The following is a 7445-nucleotide window of genomic DNA, read 5'->3' on the forward strand; positions in this document are numbered from 1 at the left end:
TTTGTACAATGTACTTTATTTCTGCTACTAGTAATTTCATGAAGTTTCAACTTGCAAACCAACTTTTGGAAACACACACACACACACACACACACACACACACGGCAAGAAAAGGACTTAGAAGAAGCTCTGGGTTGATGAATTTTGTGGCTGGAGAGGTCCTTGTCACTGTGGTGTGTTTCAGGTGAGAAGCTTACAAGCATCATCTTTATGTCCAAAACACCTCTCTTTGGTCTGGAAAAACTGAAAGTTTATTTAATAAAAGTTTTACTTGCTAAAGGACTGAGTCCTTCTTTGCTCTTTCGTGTCAATAAAGACCAAGTGCATCTGGCCCCTGGAGTTCCAGGGTTAGAGAAAAATTCAGATTTAGAGTTGGAAATGCAGGAGATCATCCACAAGGCAAGTCTGAAGTTCCCATGGCCAGGATTTCAGGTGCTCCGTCCAGAACTTGAGGAAATGAAGTGTTCTTTCTCAGGGAGAGCAGGTGCCTGTGTCTCTTGATTCCCACATTCATTCAGTCTAGTCCACAAATGCTTCTTGAACACCCCCTGCACCTCTGTCTCTGCTGGCCACTACGGACACAGCAGTGACCAAATGGCATTAGTCTCTGCCCTCACAGAGGCAGCCCAGGAGAGACTATACAGCACACTTTTTTTGTTGTTAATTCTCATTCAAGGGTATTTTTTCCATTGCTTATTTTTAGAGCCAAAGGGAGGGGGAGAGAAACATTGATGTGACAGAATGTACAAAAATCAATTGAGACACAAATGAGCAGGAATACTTGTCCCAAGTTGCCAGGTAAGGACCAAGCTCCCGCCAGGCCTGGTGTGCAGTGGTGTGTGTCCACATCAACATATCGATTGGTTGCCTCCCACACATACCCCAACTGGGATCTAGAATCGAACCTGCAACTCACATATGTGCCCTTGACTGGGAATCATCATGTCCCCTTCAGTGCTCAGACCAATGCTCTAACCACGTAGCAATACCAGCCAGGACTATACAACACTTTTTTTTTTTTTAATTGGGGTAAAATTCACATAACGTAAAATTCACCATTTTTAAAATCATTTTAAAGTGTACAATTCAGTGAAATTCAGTATATTCACAATATTTTGCAGCCATCACTTTTGTCTAATTGCAGATCATTCCAGCACCCCAAAAGCAATCTCATCTCCCTTAGCAGTCATTCTCAAGCCCCTGGCAACCACTAATTCATTATCTCTGGGTGTGCCTGCTCTGGACATTTCACACAAATGGAATCACAGTATGAGGCCTTTGTGTCTGGTTCCCCTCACTGGGCATCATGTGTTCAAGGTTCATCTATTGAATGCCAGCGCCTTTTTCTTTTTCATGGCTGAGCAATATTTCAGTGTGGAATATTACTGGACCATATCTTGTACATCCATTCACCACCAATAGACATTTGGGTTGTTGCCACCTTTAGGCTACTGTAAATAGTTCCATGATAAACACCTGTTCCAGTTCTCTTAGATAGATATTTATGACAGAATTGTTGGGTCATGTGGTAATTCTGTTTCACTCTTTGAAGAACCACCCAATCATTTTCTTTTAAAAAATATATATATTTTATTGATTTTTGTACAGAGAGGAAGGGAGAGAGATAGAGAGTTAGAAACATCAATGAGAGAGAATCATCAATCAGCTGCCTCTTGCACACCCCCTACTGGGGATATGCCCACAACCAAGGTACATGCCCTTGACTGGAATTAAACCCGGGACCCTTCAGTCCCCAAGCCGATGCTCTATCCATTGAGCCAAACCGGTCACGGCCACCCAACCATTTTTCATGACAACTGCCCACTTTATATACCCACCAGCAGTGTATACGGTCCCAGTTTCTCTGCACCCTTGTCGGCAGTGTTATACAATAGATTTTGGAATGGAATGTTGAGGGAGAAAGTCCCCAGTTGAACCTGTAGCCAATCCCAGAAGTGCCCTGAGGAAGTGGGACTTAGTAGATGGGACCAGAGAGATGATGTGGCTTTGGCTCCTACCCCTTTCCATTGGAGACCAAATAAATAAATAAATAAATAAATAAATAAATAAATAAATAAAATCCTGACACTTGGGGTGAGGACGTGGGTCTCCAGGGAGGGTCTTAGATGGGGGTATGAATATTAGGGATAGCTACACCCAAGCTGAGCCTCTTGAAATTGATGGGACAATACTAACCACTCAATTTAGTGAGCTACTTAATATCCTGCCAAATACTTTGCAAAATCATGTCTCTTATTGGTAATTCATCCCATTTTATGGTTGAGGAAACTGGCTCAGAGACATGGAGTGCCTTGCTCTAGCACCCACAGAGGGAACAAGGCCCAGCTGGGGTACGAGCTGGGAGGATGAGTCTGAGTCTGCCCAGTGGGGTTTTTGGGTGGAAGGAAAGCCTAGGCCAAGGCTCACGGGCTTGAGATGTGGTTGGACAGTTGGCTACGACTGCAGCACTGGGCAAAGACACAGATGCAGAGATGATAGGGGCCAGATTACAGACGTCCTTTCCTGATATCATGCACAGTGTGTCCCTCCCAAGGCCTCCATCAAGGAGAGTGGTGGACAAGAAAATAAAAGGACTCACCTCTGCAAGAGAAAGGAATTCCAGAGCATGCTAAAAATTGTGACCACAATGAAATTAGCAAATCTGGGACATTACCATAGGGCGATGGGGAACCACAGAAGGGCTTTGAGCAGGGGAAGGGCATGATCAGATTGGGATGTTAGGAGGACACCTGGGATGACCTGCAAGCTGATGGGGTATAAATCGACGCTCTGGAGGATAATTTGGCAGGATAATATTCCTTTCAAGCAATTATTAAGCACTATTTACCAACTATTGTTTCAAGCCTGTGTCATCTATTACAGTAGGCACTAACTACATGTGGCTATTTAAATTATTATAAACTAGAGGCTCTGTGTATGAAATTTGTGCACTGGAGGGGGGCGGTCCCTCAGCTTGGCCTGCTCCCTCTCACAGTCTGGGACCCCTTGGGGGGATCGGGCCTAAGCCAGCAGTCAGAAATTCCTCTTGCAGTCTGACCCCTCGTTCCTTACTGCCCACCTGCAGCGGAGGCTGGAGAGGTTCCCGCTACCACCGCTTCACTCACCAGCTGTGAGCACGGCTTCTGAGCACAGGGGAGCCTCTCCCGCCTCCGAGGCAGCACTGAAGAGCAGCGAGTCCGGCTTCTGGCTGAGCAGCGCTTCCGCAAGAGGAGCGCACTGACCACCAGGGGACAGCTCCTGCATTGAGTGTCTGCCCCCTGGTGGTCAGTGCGTATCATAGCAGCTGGTCATTCAGCCATTCGGTCTATTTGCATATTAGCTTTTTATTATATAGGATTCTCTTCCTCAGTCATACTAAACCACATTTTAAGGCTTAATAACCACATGTCCATGACTGGAAAGTTCTACAAGGCAGCATTGGCCTAGGTGTTTTGTGTGACTTAACTCACTCAGCCTACCACCATCCTGGGAGTATGTTGTATTAATAGCCAGAATTGATGAGTTAGTAAACTGGAGCCCAGAGAGGTTACGTGATCTGCCTGAGGTGCACAGCAGCAGTTGAGTCCAGGCTCTCAGGTTTGTCTGTTAACTGCTGCACTGCTCTGCTTCCCTGTGCTGTGTAGTGACTGGAATTCAACTGTTAGATTGTAATTCAAGTTACTATTTGTAATAGTTTAAGCTTTTAAATTTAACTCAAAGACTCAAAGTTGGTAAGCGTTTAGAATGTGCATCCTTACAATACAGATGTCTCCATAGAGTGAACCGCTTTGTGCTTAGAATGGCTGAGCCGTGGCTGTGGTGTGGGTTTTCATCCAGGGGGATAGGCTAAGTGGCACCCAGGGTTGTATCATTAGCTATTGCTGCATGAAAATGTTAGCAGATTAAAACAATACACGTTCATTATCTGAGGTCAGGAATCAGGGAATGACACAGCTGGGCAGTTAGGGCTTAGGGTCTCTCATGAGGTCAGTCAAGACATCAGGTAGGGCTGCCTTATCTGAAGGCTAGACTGGGGTTGGAGAAGCCCCTGCTAGCTGGTTTCCTCATATGGCTATTGGCAAGAGACCTCAGTTCCTCTCCATGTGGACCTCTTGAACCCTGCCTTTTGTGACTTATGTCCAGTCACACCCCCTCGCCTCTGCCTTATTCTGTTTGTTAGGAGCGAGTCACTAAGGTTAGCCTACAGTCACAGCAGGCATAAACACCAGGAGGTGGGAACAGAGGCCCCCACAAGGAGCAATTCCTCAGGGAGGAATACCATGAGGGTGTTAAAGAAAGGAATCATCTCCAGGTCACACTGTTAGATGAAAACAAGAGAGATGCAGAAAAATACACACAGCAGGAAATAATCCATGAGGGATGTGTGTGTGTGTGTAGTTTCTAAAAAACATGTAAGTATACATTCTCTCGGAGGCAATGTATGCGCTTGTAAGAAAGAGAGGGAAGGAACAGAAGTCTGTTCACCAGAAGGAAGGTGGTGGATTTGCAGAGTGAGGAGCTGGGAGCCAGGATGAAGCAGCGTTGAGCCCTAGCTGCAATCTTTACAAGGTCTACCTAAATATATTCAGGTACTTTTAGGAAATTAAGGATTCATTTTAAATGCATTTTCAAAAGATGGATGGAAAAGGCAGGTATGAGGGGTGTTTGGGGGAAAGTGCCAACATTGAACACAGCCGCCCCACTACCCTGTGGAGAGGCCTGTATAGCAAGGGCCATCAGCCAATCAGGAACTGAGTCCTACCAATGACCACATGAGCTTGGAAGTGGAGCCCTTCCCAGTCCAGCTTTCAGAAGAGACCACAGCCCAGCTACCACCTTGTCTGCAACCTGTGAGAGGCCCTGAGGAAGAGAACCAAGCTAAGTATCCCTGGATTCCTGCTCACAGACATTATGAGATAAATGTTTTAAGTCACTAAGTTTTAAGGTAATTTATTATGTAGCAACCCGAGGCACAAAAATTGTGCAAAGGGCTCGGCCCTTGCAGCCACAGCTTCATCTGGAAGGTCGTCCAGAAGGATGCCCAGAAGGACACCCGGAAGGTCATTCGGCTGTCTGGTCTAATTAGCATATTACACTTTTATTATTATAGATTAGAGGCCCAGCATGTGAAATCATGCAAGACCCCGACCCAGAGCGCCACAGGACCCAGTGTCAAGCCTCGCTGGCTCCGCCGGATCCATCAATGCACTTCCTGGTGACTGGCCTTTGGTCATTACAGTGTTACAACCACTGGGTTTTTATTATATAGATGATAACCTGCATATCAACAAAAACTCATAAACTATAACAACAAAAACTACCAAGTGCCTGAAATAAATGTCAGGAAAACCTGGAGAACATGGTAACATTTTCTTGAAAGACATAAAAGAAAAAGTAAGCAAACTGGACAGGGATGGTACCTATGGCAACCCATGATTTTAAAAGGTCAGTTCTCTTGGATGAGCCTTGCGTTTGCACCCAGTTCAGATCCCCACAGTAGTTTGTACAAAACTGGACAAACTGCTTCTCAATATTATGTGAATAATTGGGAGAGCAAGGGAAACAAAACTACCCTGTTTCCCCGAAAATAAGACAGTGTCTTATATTAATTTTTGCTCCCAAAGATGTGCTAGGTCTTATTTTCAGGGGATGTCTTATTTTTCCATGAAGAAAAATACGGTACACATTTATTTTTAAATGAAAATAAAGGAAATTTATTACCTGTATACAGTACGGTAGTACGGTAGTTGTCAACACAAACCAGACAACACATACCAGAATCCTACAGTATCAAGAATTTACTCATTTATTCAGTGATAATCATGTCGTCATCTTCTGGAACATCATCATAACAATCCAATTCCTGAATTTCCTGGTGAATTTCTTGTGACTCCATTTCTTTCAGAATCAGTGGACCAAATCTCTCATGTTTAGCCTGGGGGGGGGCTTATTTTCGGGGGGATGCCTTATATTTCACTCAGAAGGAAACCTGTAAGTAGGTCTTATTTTCAGAGGATGTCTTATTTTCGGGGAAACACGGTAGAATGTGCCAAAAAATGAATGGCTGTTTATTGAGCACCTCCTATGGGCCAGACACAGTTCCCAGTGTGTCTCATCTCATTTAATCACCACAGCAGTCCTAGGAGTTAGGTTCTAGTTCACAGATGGGAAGCCTGCCCACTTAACCTCTATGCCATGCTAGGCATATTATGAAGCTATAGCAACTGAAGCAGCATGTCATCCGTGCCTGTTGTGTCTTATTTACTTTTCTGTTCCCTTGAGTCCTGCACACAGCAGCTGACACAATCCTGCACACTCCAGACTTAACCACTATGCTCTGTGTCCTAAAAGCATAGTGGTTAAGTCTGGAGGCCGGCTGCCCAGGATTTGAATCCCGGTTATGACGTTCATCAGACCAGTGGCCAATCTCTCTGCAGCTCAGTCCTCCTTCCCCTCCAGCCCCCGCCTTCTGAGAAAGGAGGCTAATAGGGCACACACTTCCGAGGGCTGTTGTGAAAAAATGTCCTTTCTGGAGGCTTCACCTCTAACCGCCAGCAGGGGCCAGCAGAGGCCCACACCTTCGTTTCCTGTTGGAGCCTTCATTTGAAATGCCACGAGCGTTACTGAGCGCTAGGCGTGTGCCACCTGCTGCGCAGCTGGGTGAGGTTGTGAGAGCGATTCTGGGCTCTCTCCTGGGACACAAAGGCTGCCCTGTGCGAACTTCTTAGCTCGTCTCTTAAAGCCGGCCCCACCTCTCCCCTTCTCTTTCCAGATTGGTGTAGCTGGAACACTCTTCTCCCCACCCCTACTCCTGGAGATGTGCGATGGAGGCACCTGCGGTCTTTCAGGCACTGGGGACAGCACTGGCCAAGGGACAGAGGTAGGAATTGTTCGGGTCCCAGTCACAGAATAGAGGGCCTTCACCCTGTTGGCCTTGAGGCTGCACCAAGGATGGAAGCGGGGCAGGTGGTGGTCAAACTGAGATGGAAATCGGACATGAGGCCTAGGAGGCTGACATGCTCACCTCTGGGCTCTCTATCTGCTGAGTGATTCGAGGTCTACATGCCCTTGAGCAATCTCACTCTCTCTCCAAGCCTCAGTTTCCTCGTACGTAAAATGTGTGCACCATCCAGGTTTGTTGCAACAACAAGGGAAATTAATTAATGCACACAGATAACAGCCTTGTCAACGAGCATTTATTGAGTGCATGCTGTGTGCCAGGTACTGTGGTAGGTAGGAGAGACACAGCCAGGAGCAAAATGCACACTATTCCCTGACCATCCTCCCCCCACTCCCGCCCAGAGTCCTGCAAAAGCCCACCTCCCCTCTGTCCCCTTTTCCCAAGCTATCAAAGCAAGTTGGATGACCTACGTATTCATTAGACCATCAGCCAGTCTACTATCTGAAGTCAGACTTGACTTCAGAGCCTGGGTGATTGTGACGTC

Source organism: Pipistrellus kuhlii, unplaced genomic scaffold (genome assembly GCF_014108245.1).
Source record: "Pipistrellus kuhlii isolate mPipKuh1 unplaced genomic scaffold, mPipKuh1.p scaffold_m20_p_30, whole genome shotgun sequence".
NCBI classification, from domain to species: domain Eukaryota; kingdom Metazoa; phylum Chordata; class Mammalia; order Chiroptera; family Vespertilionidae; genus Pipistrellus; species Pipistrellus kuhlii.